The sequence below is a fragment of the Hippopotamus amphibius genome, chromosome 16 (assembly GCF_030028045.1).
Source record: "Hippopotamus amphibius kiboko isolate mHipAmp2 chromosome 16, mHipAmp2.hap2, whole genome shotgun sequence".
NCBI classification, from domain to species: Eukaryota; Metazoa; Chordata; class Mammalia; order Artiodactyla; family Hippopotamidae; genus Hippopotamus; species Hippopotamus amphibius.
The window spans coordinates 48,971,795-48,986,012 of record NC_080201.1 but is presented as its reverse complement, the minus strand read 5'-3'; the positions used below and the strand labels follow the sequence as shown (position 1 = coordinate 48,986,012).

At 43.9% G+C, this 14,218-nt stretch overlaps 1 protein-coding gene across 7 annotated transcripts in view; it reads right to left on the bottom strand.

The window, feature by feature from the left end:
• The window catches only part of SIPA1L3 (signal induced proliferation associated 1 like 3), a 240,434-nt gene that overhangs the window by 202,522 nt on the left and 23,694 nt on the right, over positions 1-14,218 (bottom strand). Inside the window, exon 2 of one of the 7 annotated variants that reach the window (XM_057711285.1) lies at positions 10,878-10,906. The exons of the other annotated variants lie outside the window; for them this stretch is intronic. The gene's annotated coding sequence lies outside the window, so the exon portion shown is untranslated. The remainder of the gene's footprint in view (positions 1-10,877; positions 10,907-14,218) is intronic. 7 annotated transcript variants of the gene reach the window in all.

Sequence of the window (14,218 nt, the reverse complement as noted above, 5' to 3'; positions counted from 1 at the left end):
TTTTGTAACTATGTATGATAATGGATGTAACTAGACTTACTGTGGTGATCATTTCACAATACATACAAATATCAAAACATTATATTGTAATGATTTGAAACCTGAAATATAATGTTATATATCAATACACTTCAATAAAAAAGTAAATCAATGAAATTAAAAAATGGCAAAACAGAAAAGTCAATTAAACTAAAAGTTGGTTCTTGTTGAAAAGATCAACAAAAATGAACAAACCTTTAGCTAGACTAACCAAAAAGAAAAGAGAGAAAAGGTACAAAATATGAGGAATGAAAAAATATCCCAACCTTACAGAAATTAAAAGGAATATAAGGGAATACTATGAACAACTTTTATGCCAACAAATTAGTCAACTTAGATGAAACAGACAAATTCCTAGAAGGGCACAAATTACCAAAACTTACCCAAAAAAAAAAAATCTGAGTAGACCTAACAAGAAAATGAATTAGTAACTTATAATCTTCCCACAAGGAAAAGCTCAGCCCAGATGCCTTCACTGGTGAACTCTGTGAAAGGCTTACAGAAGATATAATATGAATCCTCCACAAATTTCTTTTTTTGAAAAAACAGATTTATTTATTTATTTATTTATTGGCTGTGTTGGGTCTTCGCTGCTGCACACAGGCTTTCTCTAGTTGTGGTAAGCAGGGGCTACTCCTCATTGCAATGTACAAGCTTCTTAGCGCAGTGACTTCTCCTGTTGTGGAGCATGGGCTCTAGGTGCACAGGCTTCAGTAGTTGTGGCACACGAGCTCTGTGGTTGTGGATGGAGGGCTTTAGAGTGCAGGCTCAGTAGTTGTGGTACACGGGCTTAGTTGCTCCACAGCATGTTGGATCTTCCCAGACCAGGGATCAAACCTGTGTCCCCCTGCATTGGTAGGCGGATTCTTAACCACTGTGCCACCAGGGAAGTCCCCACAAATTTCTAAAAAATATATAGGAGGAGGGGATACTTCCAATTCATGCCATGGAGCCAGTATTACCCTGCTACCAAAGTCAGATAAAATCATTAAAAAAAAAAAAAACCCAAACCAACTACATACCAATATGACTCATGAATATATACACCAAAGTCCTCAACAAATATTAACAACTGAATCCAGCAACATGACCAAGAGGGATTTATTTCAGGAATGCAAGGTTGGTTTAACATCTGTAAATACAAATTTAGATCAGTGGATGAGAACTGAGAGTCCAGGGAATTCCCTGGTAGTCCAGTAGTTAGGACTTGACACTTTCACTGCAGTGGCCAGGGTTCAATCCTGGTCCGGGCAACTAAAGATCCCCCAGGCTGCACAGCCCGACCAAAAACAAAACAAAACAAAACAAAACAAAAATCGAGAGTCCAGAAATATACTCTTATATGAACAGTCAACTGATTGTCAACAAAAGTGCCAACGCAATTCAATGGGGTAATATGGTCTTTTTTCAACAAACAGTGCTGGGACAATTGGATAGTCACATGTAAAGAGACAAATTTAGACCCTCAAATAATGCACAAAAATGATGTCAAAATGGATTACAGAGCTTTAGGTAAGATTACATGAAAAGTATGAAACTTCTCAGAGAAAACATAAGAAAAAAATCTTTGTGACTGGGTCAGGCAGAATTCTTAGACATGACACAAAAGCAGGTTGAATAAAAGAACAAGTTGATAAACCTGATTTTATTCAAAAATTTTTTCTAAAAAATTTTAAAATATTTATTTATTTGGCTGCATCGTGTCTTAGTTTCGGCACACAGGATCTTCACTGAGGCATGCAGGGTATTTGGTTGCGGCATGTGAACTCTTAGCTGTGGCACGTGGGATCTAGTTCCCTGATTTGGGATCGAACTTGGGCCCCCTGCATTGGGAGTGTGGAGTCTTATCCACTGTGCCACCAGGAAAATCTCGATTTTACCAAAATTTAAAACTTCTGCACTTCAAAAGACATCATTAAGAAAATGAAAAGACATATCCCAGTCTAGGAGAAATTATTCACAAATTATATATCTAATGAGTGACTGTTATTCACAACACAAAAGAAGTCTAACAGCCCAGCAAGAAGACAAGATTAAGAATGAGTAAAAGATTCGAAGAGGCATTTCATGGAAGAAGATATAAATATGGCCAACGAGCACATAAAAAGATGATCAACATCCTTACTCATTAGGGAAATGTGACTCAAAACCACGAGACCACTGCACATCCACCAGGATGGCTAAAATAACAAGTACTGGTGAGAATATGGAAAACCTGGAATCCTCAATACATTGTTGGTAGGAGTGTAAAATGGTGTGGTTACTTTGGGAAACAATTTGGCAGTTCCTTAAGAAGTTAAACACAGAGTTACCAAATGACCCAGCGATTCAGCTCCTAGGTAGAAGTGAAAACATATGTCCACACAGAGACTTGTATATGAATGTTCATAACAGCATTTCATTACTCATACTAGCCTAACACTGGAAACAATCCAAATATCTATCAGCTGGTGAATGGATAAACAAAATGTGGTATACCCATACAACAGAATACTACACAGCAACAAAAGGAGTGAACTGATACATGTTATAACATGGAGAGCCTAAAAAAAAAAAAACAAAAAACATATTGCTAAGTGACAGAAGTCAGGTATAAAAAATTATACCTCAGTAAAAGTACTTAAAAATGCTCATCATTTAGAAATGAATGATTCATGAGAAATGACATATCAAAACCTGTAGGATGTGGGTGGAGCAAACTGGGTATGGGAGAAAGAAGCAGAAGAGAAAAGGTAAGTAATTTAAGATTTACTCTATGTAGGATAATTCAGGGCCAGCTAATGAGGTGACAGCAACAGCAAAAACCTACTTTTGCTTGTGTTCAACACAGGCTCTGGACTGATCCTTTCTATGCGTGAATATCAAATCCTCACGTTCCCAGGAGTTCACTACTATAACCACTCTTCAATGACAGGGTTATTAGCAAGCAGGGGAACTGACTTTGGAACCCAAGCCAGCACCTTAGTCACCAAGCTCACTCACCAGACCGTACTGCAATTTACAGGATTAAAGTAATAACGACTTACTCTCCTATCACCATTGTCAACCATAGCAAAATAGCACTTACATTTCCTACTTAAAATATGACATAGTGCTAAATGTTCCATAAATTTACCTTATTTGAATGTCACAGCAATCGTATTCATTCTGATTCACCTTTCAGGCACAGAAGAGGACTACACTTGCCCACCACCCTGAAGACTTGCACTGGCCAATGAAATATGAGCAGAAACAATGTGGGTCAGTTCCGTGTGGGATCCTCTGAGAGCTGATGTACAGTCCCCTATCCTCCCCTTCTTGCAAGAGTGAACCTGTTCCAGATGGTGAAACCTGGGTCCCTGAATGAGGATGATGTAGAACAGGGAACACTACCAACCTGTGAGGAACATGTGGTAGTAATGAGAACTCAATCCCTGTCTTTTAAGTCACTGAGATACTAGGGTTATTTGTTACAGCAGCATAACCTAGCCTAACCTTATTGATTCAGTACCCTTTGAGTTAATCCTGTTTTTACTAGAAAATTAACCAAGGCTCATATAAGTTAAATGATTTCTTCAAAAACACACAGCTAATTGAACTTGGTATACCCCCCCCCCCCAAAAAAAAAAAAACAAAAACCACACACACACAGCTAAAAGATGGCAGAAGTGGGTTTAGAATTTAGGTCTGTCTAATTCCAGGGCTATCAATTCAATCACTACCCTATGCTTCCTCCTAATTCACTCAACAAACAATTTTCTGAATGGCTACTCTATCAGACACTGTTATTTAGGGGAAGAAGGGTATCACAGATTTTAACAAATACTCTACCAGTAAAAATAACAACTAACATTTATTGAGGGCTTATTGTGAGCCAGGTACCACTGCAAAGAATGTCTTTCAGGTTAACATCTGTTTCTCAGTAAAATGCCTCTGGTTTTTAATACTCAAATTCCATGGAGTGTAAATAGTTCTTGATGTGTTTTCGCCTAATTTTTATGTGGGAAAAATTTATGCTCTCAAAGCTCATCACAACATTTTTAACAAAATGATGAGCAGGAAAAGTCGCAAGGTTACATTTTAAATACAATCAAAAGGTCAGAACCATGTGTGGACATGAAACAGCTGACCAAGGCAAACATAGGTGATGTAAGTTTAGGTGTTGTTAACTAGAGGGGAATCATGGTGTGAAGGCATATGACAGCTGTTTTTTTATCCACCGTATTAATTAGTGATCAGGAAGTGCTGTTTTGAACTTTTACATACTAACATGATAGTTTGTTACCTGTCTGTAGGAGATGGGTTGGCCTAAGCCAGTTGGGCCAACAAAAAGCAAGAAAAGACCAGCTGGGGCTTCTGGGGACAGGTGCTGGCTTCCTTCTCCTTTACACACTATCCTATCTGGCCAGGACACCCAGGGTTGCAGAAGTACTCCCTGGACCAGGCTGGGGTGGCACACAGGAGATGGAAGTCTGTAGAGCCAGTAGATGAGATCAACTGGATCTGTAATGATGACGGTACTGGTGGTGAACCAGTCAACCATCTCTGTAACCTAGCTACCTCTGGACTTCCTGCTCTGAGGTAGGAAACAGCAAGATTTTTTCAGCTGGGTCTTCAGGCTTGGAAGTGCTTATCCCCAGAGGTTTACAGAGACTTTAAATGGATCCAAGAGCACGAATGTCTCTCAGGGAAGAGATCCTCAACTACCACAAGTTTCCTTTCCTGAACCAGCCAGCCTTCTCAACTGTCCATCCCTCACTGCGCAACCACTCACCTCTTCCCAAAAAGCAATGCCCAGGGGGGTATATAAATCTCCAGGACTCCAAACAACAGAAAGCATCAAAATACTGGTTTCAGGGAAAGTCTTTAATGAATAATAAAGCTCCTTAAGCTCCTAGACGTGCCTGTCTTTCTCTGGCTTTACATATTCCTATTAAATATGAAAGTTGGCTTTACAAACAGGATATTTTGGCCCATGCTGGGATCTCCTAAATTCAGAACAGTCAATGCAGTATAGGTTAGTGGCCTTGGACTTCATTTAAATGGAATATTTTGCAGGACCACCAAACTTTTTGAAATCCACCAGAAAAAAATTCCCAGGGGTAAAAATCGATTTCTTTCAGATTCTGTGTGCTTTATTTAATAAGGTAGTGAAAACCTACTTTATATAATCATACCCTAGAATATTTATTTCAATTACAGTCAATCTTCATCTTATCTCAGCTTACAAAATATGCACTCTTTTCTTTCTCCCACAAATAAGAAAAATTTTAAGTTGCCATAAAATTATTTTAGATGTTAGCTTAATAGTGCACAAGGAGGTATGGCTTATCAAAATTCTCTTGAGGGGACACAAACAAAAATGCTTGGAGATGATCAGTTTAAATGTGCATAATCCCCGCCAACCCACCCCCTAATTTCTGAGGGCGGAGCTACAGGAGCTCAGCATGGGGTACAAATCCTGGGGGGAGAAAAGACTTCAGACAATGGCAGAGTCACACGTGCCTGGGGTTAGGGCCAACAGGGCAGTCATTCAGGCTCCACATCCCCTTTCCCCCAGCTCTCAGGGGCCTCAAAAGCAAAGCTGCTACAAGATGGTATTTGAAAAGGGATTTTCTGGCCCAATGGGTCAACTCAAAAGATTCCCTTTCACCCAAGTAAAAGGGCTATGGCCCTTCCTTCACCTCCAAGTAAGTATGGGTATACATGTATACACACACGTGCGCGTGCGCACGCGCACACACACACACACACACACACACACACACACACACACACGTGAGGGAAGCATTCAGCATAAACTACCTCAGACTAAGTCAGTGAGTAATTACCCTCTTGAACATTTTCTGCTACTACCAAAATCTTTCTTCGAGAACAGACTTTGTTCTGAATCTGAAGCAACAGTTTCAGCAGGCACAATAGCCGGCTGTTTCCAAGTTACTTGAGGTAAGCACGCTCGTTAAACCATTGTACTAATAAAGCTCACATACCTAACCGTAGTTCCTCTGGTTAGATTTTTTTTTTTAAAACATAATGTAGTGTGCAAGGCTGGGCAACAGGCAGGACAGGAATGATTTTCCAAAGACGATCTAGACTCAAACTCTACTTTCACTCATTTGAGGAAGACCCTGGGCCCCCTCTGTGGGTAAAGCCTTAGACTGGGCATGCGCCCTGCCCAGAGTTGTTCTCAAACTCTGATGTGCATCCCATCACCCAAGATACTGCTCAAAACTCAGATGCCCTGGCCCCAGATCAGAATCTCCAGCAGTGTGGAGCAGAGCCTCTGTATTTTTAACAAGACCCCTACCCCGCCCCCCCCGCCCCCCCCCCGCCCACCACCTTCCAAGGCAAGTCTGCTGCTCACTTAAGTCTGAGAACCACCACTCAGAAAACTAGCAAAGTGGTTCTCAAACTCCATACAAATCATTTGTGGAGAATTTTTAAGCTACAGATTCTAGGGCCCACTAAGATTATTTTATTCCTTACAGGGCTCTTTTGGTTGCAAGTGGCTGAGACCCAACTCAAACTGGCTTGAGGGGGGGAAAAAAGGCAACTTTTTGGCTCACCATACTGACAAGTGCAGAGGTTATTCCAACTTCCAGTTACCCAAAGAGTTTATCAGGAACCAATCACTTTCGTCTCCTTTCTACCTGACCCTGTGGGAAAAATGGTCCACAGCGGCATTACGTGTCTGCCCTACAACTTAGGACCCCAGCAGAAAGAAAGCAACTCTTTCCTGGTGCTTTCCAGCAAAAGACGTGTATTAATTCTAAGTGGTCTGACGGGAGCCCTTTCCTGAGCCAATCACTGTGGCAGGGAGGGGAGACCGATGAGAAGGGCCCATGCCTGTTCCAGAGGTGGTTCCACAGCCAAACCACATGGACCAGAATGTTCCACGAAGGGGGCTTTTTTTTTTTTTAAGCTGTTTCTTACTCCTGTTTCTAAATGTTCCTTCTAGAAAATGTGAAAAGTACATTGAACTATAAAGAAAGAAAAGAATCTATAAACTTCCTACCCACTAATGTTTTTAGAACCTTTAAACTCAAAATTGTGCATATGAGCACTGATTTCTTGAACAGAAACCTATTCTGTACAACAAAGCATTTCGTTATGACTGAGTCTTCATGACAATACCTCCAAACTGAAAAGAGATAAATATTTTAGTCAATTTTATGATTGTTCAACCAATAATGGTTTGCCTCCCTTTTTCCAAGAATTTGTTTTTTTAACCCCTACAGAAGTCAGTGGCTGTTTATGAAGAACAATGATATTCTTCCAATCAGAGTAAAATTACTGAAGTCAGAAAGTGACAGTGATATGAAATCAGAAAGTGACTGTTATCTAATGTGCAATTATCTCATATATAACTTATAATTTATAACTTACAAGATATCATCATCTCATTCCACTTTCAGGGGCAGGGCTTTCAGTGTCTGATTCACTGCCCTATTCCCACCGCTAGAGTAAGCAGTGTTGTACATACAGTAGAGCTCAGTAAATGAACGAACTAGATGGTGGAAGCTCAATTCCCCAAAGAAAAACATCAAAAGAACGGTGAATGGTTGCCTGGCAGCCAAACCAGCAGACAGTCATCTTCTACACCTGCCCAAACAGGACCTCCAGGAGCGAAGCCAGAGAAGCCCAACTGTTAATAAGATTCCCCAGATGGGGTGAATTCCCAGCCAGGTTTCAGGATCACTGCCTGAGGAACGGGTATGGGTATGACCAGACACAAACACAGCATTTCCTGAGAGCCCATTTTTCAGCTCTTTCATCAGAGAAAAAGTCTGATGAGGGTAAGCGTTCTGCACTCTCACTCGGCGCTGATGCCAGGGGACCGGGAACAGGTGGGTCAGACCTGGGTCCTGCTCTCACAGTCCAGAGGTGGCAGATGGGCTTGCCAGGGAACAGGTGTGGTGCCATGCCAGGCGCAGGAGAGCCCTGCATGTGCCTTGGTGAAGGAGGTGAGGCAGGTCCTAATATCACCCTCATCATCAGCTCGCATTTGTGGGGTGTGTGATCAAAAGCCGGGGCTGCACTGAGCCCAGGGATTGCTTGAATTTCCACAATCAACGCAAACCTCAGACAGCACACGTACATCCAGGGAATGAGCCCTGTCCGCTTGTCATTCTCCCTATTTGGCAGATGAAGAACCCAAAGCTCCTTCACAAGTTACTCACTCAGCCAAAGTCAAAGAGCTAGTTAAGCTGAGATCAATTCCTGATTCTTTATTCCCAAGTCCTAGCCGGAACGATAGAACACTATCCAGTCTCAGGAAGAAAAAATAAGGATGATGGTGGTGAGGATAACTAGTACTTTCTAAGCACTTTCTGAGCGCTTACAACGTATCAGGCTCAAACTACAGATGAATATTTCCCACAAGTTTATTGAATACTCTCTGTAGCCCCTTGAGGTAGACGTCTTGATTACCATCCATATTTTACAGGTAAGGAATCTGAGGCCCTGAGAGGTGAAGTGATAAACACAAGGTCACAGAGCTAGCAACTGGTTGAGCTTTGAATCCAGGCCATCTGGTCCATGTTCTTAACCACAGCCACATGATGTTGCATATGTAAGAAGAGCAATGATGCCCTAGGCCAGGAGAGCAAAGAATTGGGTCTGCTGAGCCCTCGTTTTATAAGTGTGTGTGCCATGCTTACTGCTTCACCATAGCTCACAGGATGAGAGGGAGCCATTTGACCAAAGCTGGGCCAATCGGACCCCCTGTCCTGGGATGGAGACAGCCAGTCAAGTCTTTGCCAGTGGCTGGGAACTGGAGACAGCATAAAGGAAGGCGCTATAGAACAGCCAAATGCCTGGAGACACCCAGAGAGGGAAGGAAGCAAAGAGAAAGAAGAGGCAAAGGTGGGAAGGGAAGAGAGAAAACTGTCTGGGCCCTGGGCCTATGGATCATGACACCAGCAGACAATACCAGTCGGGTTCCAGGAGGCACTTCAGAATTCCTTTAGGCTTGAGTGGATCTGACCTGGGTTTCTGTTATTTTCAACCAAAAGAATCTAGGTTAAAAACTTCCGCACCAGCATCCTCTTTGACCTCATCTCCTTTATCTTCCCTGCCCTCACTGCCCTCTCGCCACAGTGGCCTCTTTCCACTTCTAAGAACAAGCTCTGCAAGCTCCTGCCTCAGGGCCTTTGCATTTGCTGTGCCATCTGGAATGCTCTTTCCCAAATGTCTCCATAGCTGGCTCCTTATCTTTGAGGTCTTGACCAAACATTCAGAGGTCTGTCTTGATCACCTCTGCTGAAACAGAAGCCTCAGACACTCTCTAGCCTTTGCCATGACCTATTTTTTTCTTAGCAGAGAGGAAATAATGACTAACATTTATCTGAGTGTTTACTATGTGCCAACCACAATTCTAAGCCCTTTACATTGACCATTTAATCCTCACAAAAACCCAGAGTAAGAGCTCCAATTATTCCATTTCACAGAAGGTGAAGCTGAGGCACAGAGGTGGTAAGATACTTGTCCAACGCCACCCACCAGACAGAGGCAAGGCTTCCATGTGAAGCCAGCGGTCTGACATCAGGCCTTGTGAGATGCAGGTGGGCACCCGGTTCCACAGAGCCAGCAGCCAACTCCGAGGCTGTCCTCTCCACGTGTGGGTGTGCTGTGCTAGCTCCTTGCTGGGCTCCACACAGCCTCGCTGCTGGACCCTTTTTTTCTTTCCCTTCATATTAATCAAGGCCCCAGAATGTTGTCCACTGCTGCTTGTACTCAAGTTATGACTGTTGATGCCAGCTTCTTCCCTGGTCTGGCCCAGCCATGGGGACAGATGAGTCCTTCATTGCACTGATGTTGCCACCTTTCTGGTCCCTGCCTAACTAGGTCCCCATCGAGGGGGGCCCTCCAGGATAATACATCTTGAGGCAGCCACGCCTGTCTGCAAGCCCCACTGGTGTTTAACATCGTCATGGGAGTCCTGGCCAGGGCAATGAGGCAGGGAAGAGCACAGGAGCAATCGAAATGGCTATGACTAGTGGACAAGGGGAAGGTTTGCCAAGAAACTGCAGGAAAAGCTGCTGAAAATATATTAGAAATAAGGAAGCTCCTTACTGAATAAATCCACAATATTGCAGGCCAGATTCCGCCTCATCCACGTCGTGAGACATGAAGCAAGCACGGTCACCTCTTTGTGCTTCAGTTTCGTCCCTGTGAATGGAAATATTACCGACCTGCTTCACTGAGTTATGGCAGGGTACCAAGAGGTAAACGTTAAGACACTTCTCTGGCGGTCCAGTGGTAAAGAATCTGCCTTCCAATGCAGGGGATGCAGATTCAATTCCTGGTCAGGGAACTAGATCCCACATGCCGTGGGGCAACTAAGCCCATGCGCCACAACTACTGAGCTCTCACGCCTCAACTAGAGAGCCTGCATGCCACAACTAGAGAGAGAAAACCTGCACACCACAACTAGAAAGCCTGCGCATGCTGCAACAAAAGATCCTGCATGCCTCAACAAAGATCTCGTGTGCTGCAACTAAGATCCAACGCACCCAAAACAAAAACAAAAACAAAACACTTAGACTGGGCTCTGGCTCATAAGTTTTTCAAGTTAGTGGGAAAGTATGGATTATTCAGATAATACAATGGGGACAATTGGTTAACTATTGGTCGGGAGTGGGTGAAGGGTGGGTTTAAGATCTTTATCCCATGCCTAACACCAAAAAAATTTCCAGATATTGGATGTAAAAATGAAGCCATAAAATAACTAGGAATATATGTATCTCAAATTAAGGCCAAAGCTTAAAAAAAAAGTTTCAGTATGTTTAATAACATAAAATTAAAAAGTAAACTAAGTAGGAATATAAACTTGCAACATATAACAAAAAGAGTCATACCTTCAACAAGGTAAAGATCCCCTACAAATCTGTAAGAAAAAAAAAAAATACTCCCCTTAGAAAAACAGGCAACTAACAAGGAATACATATGGTTAATAAACAGATCCCAAAAGACAAGTTAACAACAAATGTAACAAATCTTTAAACATATTTATTCACTTCATTTCAGTAACTGCAATCCCAGGACTTTGTTCTAAGAAAAATTTAAGAAGCAAACAAAGGCTTTTGTGTGGGAGATGTTCAGAGTTATGACAACGAAGGTTGCAAACAACCAGTGTGTTCAACAACAGGGCACTGACAGAATGCAACACTGTAAAGTCATTAAAAAGAATCTGGCTGACCTTGACCCAGTAACACAGGAGGCTCTCCAAGACAGACTGTTAAAGGAAAGTGTAACCTGCGGAACAATATACCAAGAAAAAGTATGTGTGTAAAAGAATATACACATATATGTATGTAATAAAAACAGGTAACGTGTGAGTGTTTGTCACTTGCAAGGTGCCACTCAATGAATCCTTACAAGCCAAGAGGTTAGGACCATCATCACCATTTTACAGATGGGGAAACTGAGGCACAGAGCGATTAAGTCAAGGCCCAAGTCAGCACAGAGCAAAACTGGGATCTGAACCCAAGCACTGTGGCTCCAGCACCCAAGCTCTTCGCACACATAATCCACAGTACACACAGCAAGGAAGGGTGCACTTCACGTCCCTCTGGGCAGGTGCCGAGGCCACAATGGGAATGCAGAACTTTCACGCTTTACATACTGCTCTACTCTGAACTGTTTTACAACCAGAGTGTGGCTTCTATAGTTTTAAATCAGTCGAGATTTTTTTTAATACAATTTTAAAAAGCCGATCAATATGAAATTTTTGCCGCAGGTGCTAAATGCACGTAGGAGCAGACGATCAGCACCTACTGGCGAGCAGGACCAGCCTCCACACCCCTTTCCCGGGAGGCACGATGCAGAGGGAGGTAGGGGTCACGGCTCTCTCCTAGAGGACACCAAGGAAAGCCGTGTGTCTGGCTGAGGCATCACACAGGACATGCCGCACGGGGAGTGAGCTCCCTTGACACGTGGAACGCTGGAGGAAGAGATAAAAAGGATCTGATGGTTGGGGAGGCTTTCGGCCCCATCAGTTAAGCAGGCTTGGGAGCTCAAAGTCCGGGGCCTATTTACACCGTATCTGGCCCGAGTGTCAAGTTACAAACGTCACGTTACATATGTGTCAGCAACCACAAAGTCCCTGTTCTCTGCCCTGTAATAAATACTGTAATAAAAGGCGTGTCAGGATGCAGGTTAGCAGGATGGTGGAAAGGCCACCGATGTGGACTTGATCCCCCCTTGCCCCGATTTCATAAATGTAGGACACTGACATTCAGCTCCTCCTGGGCACAGACTGAGTCGACATCATGAATTAAGAGCTGTGGATGGAGTGAGAGAAAAGGGGAGCGAGGTCATACTGTGGGTCGGGCTATCTGGGTCCCAGCCCCAAGTAGCTGGGTGACAAGGATCAAGGGCTTCACTTCCTTGGGCCTCAGTGTCCTCATCTGTGACGTGGGGAATAAGAGTCTACTGCAATGACGGTTAAACAAGACATGTGGGTAGGACCATCAGCCCACGTTAAAGGGGGCCTGGGACTGTTACGACTGCCACCCAAACCTGTGGACCAAAGCCTGAAGCCCCTGGAAAAGCTTTCACCCCACTCACCGCCCACTCTGACCAATCCCCTGGCAAGTTCCACCGGGCCGTGTGCTTCCCTCCAGCGCCAATCAGACCATTCAGGTCTGGCACCACACCCCTCTGCTCACTCCACCTCCCTCATCACCCCACTTCCACCCCCACCTCTGCCATCTATGCTCACAGCAGCCAGAGGGAATGAGAGAGATGAAGCTCAGAATCAAACCCAAACTCTCTACCAGGCTCTCACCACTGCCCACCCTCCAACCCTATCCTCCTGCGCTCCAGCCGTGCCTGCTCCTCTGCTGTTCCCTGCCATGCCGAACTCACTCCCACCTCTGCACCTGCTGCTCCTTCTGCCAGGAAGCCTCTTCCCCCAGGTCTTTCACAAGGCTGCCACCTTTGTACCATCCCAGGCTCAGCTGATGTGTCACTACCCCGGCAAAGCTCTCCCCCAGGCACCGCAGTTACCCAGCCTCCCACAGCGCCCCCCCCCCACCTTCCAGGTGTGTCCTCTCACATTCTGCTTCAATGACTTCAGAGCATTATTCATCCCCACCTGAAAGTATCTGATCAATTTGTTCACTTCTTTATCATCTGTGTCCTTCAACGCGAACATAAACTCCAAGAGTATGGGCCTTCAGAGGCTCTGACCCCAGCACTTGGAACATGTGAGGCTCAATAAATATTTGCCAAATGAACGAGTCAGTGACTGAATGAATTAAGGAATTCTGCATCATTCCACATCAAATCTTCTCTCCTCACCCAGAGGGAATAAATGTGTTGTAATCTCCAGAAGCAAAGAAAACCCTCAGGTATACAGTGTGTAACTGATCCCAAGGCATCCAAATGATTTCAAGCGTGCTAGTGCTCTAAAGAATTTATGACCCAGACAACAGTGGCTGGGGTCAGAGCTTGCCCTGGCAAGGCTACTAGAAGGACTGGCTTTTCCAATGCAGCAGAGCCTTTTATTGTTCTTTTGTCTAGGAATGGAGTTTCAGAGCAGAAGAAATTCAAATGCTCGAAAACCTCTTGCCCCAAGCATAAAGGTTTAATCCCCTGGCACAGAGCGAGAACTCTCCAGAGGCTGTAGGTCTGAAAATACATGGCCAAGGAAAGAGAGGAGAAAAAATGAAAATGTCAACAGTCTAGAGTCGACTTTCCCTGGTTACGCTGCCAAGCACACAGGGCTCCGCGTGGTCAAAGCTAAGGCCTGAGGCAGCCATGCCTGCACAATGAGATGGCTGTGACCGCGGTTCATCTGTTCCCCAAATCCATGACGGACGTGGGCAGTCGCAGATACCAGTAAATATCACAAATGAATGAATACAAAAACAAGGGGAGGAGATTGGAATCACAGAAAAATCAGCCCATTGGAAACCACCAGCCCAGTTGTTCACTACTCATCTCTAATGTAAACAAAAGTTGAAAAGAGTCAGTACCCTCAGGATAACTGAATAATAGATGAGGGAGGTTTCTCTCTAGAGGAATATTCCAGCTAATAAATGAAGAGGAGGGTAGAATTACAATGTCACAATTTTTGCAAATCCCAAGTGAAAGCATGGGTCTAGGCAACATCATTTACAGCTGTTAATGCTACAGAACATCACAGAAGAGACAATAGGCTTTATATACCCTAATGGATACACACACACACACA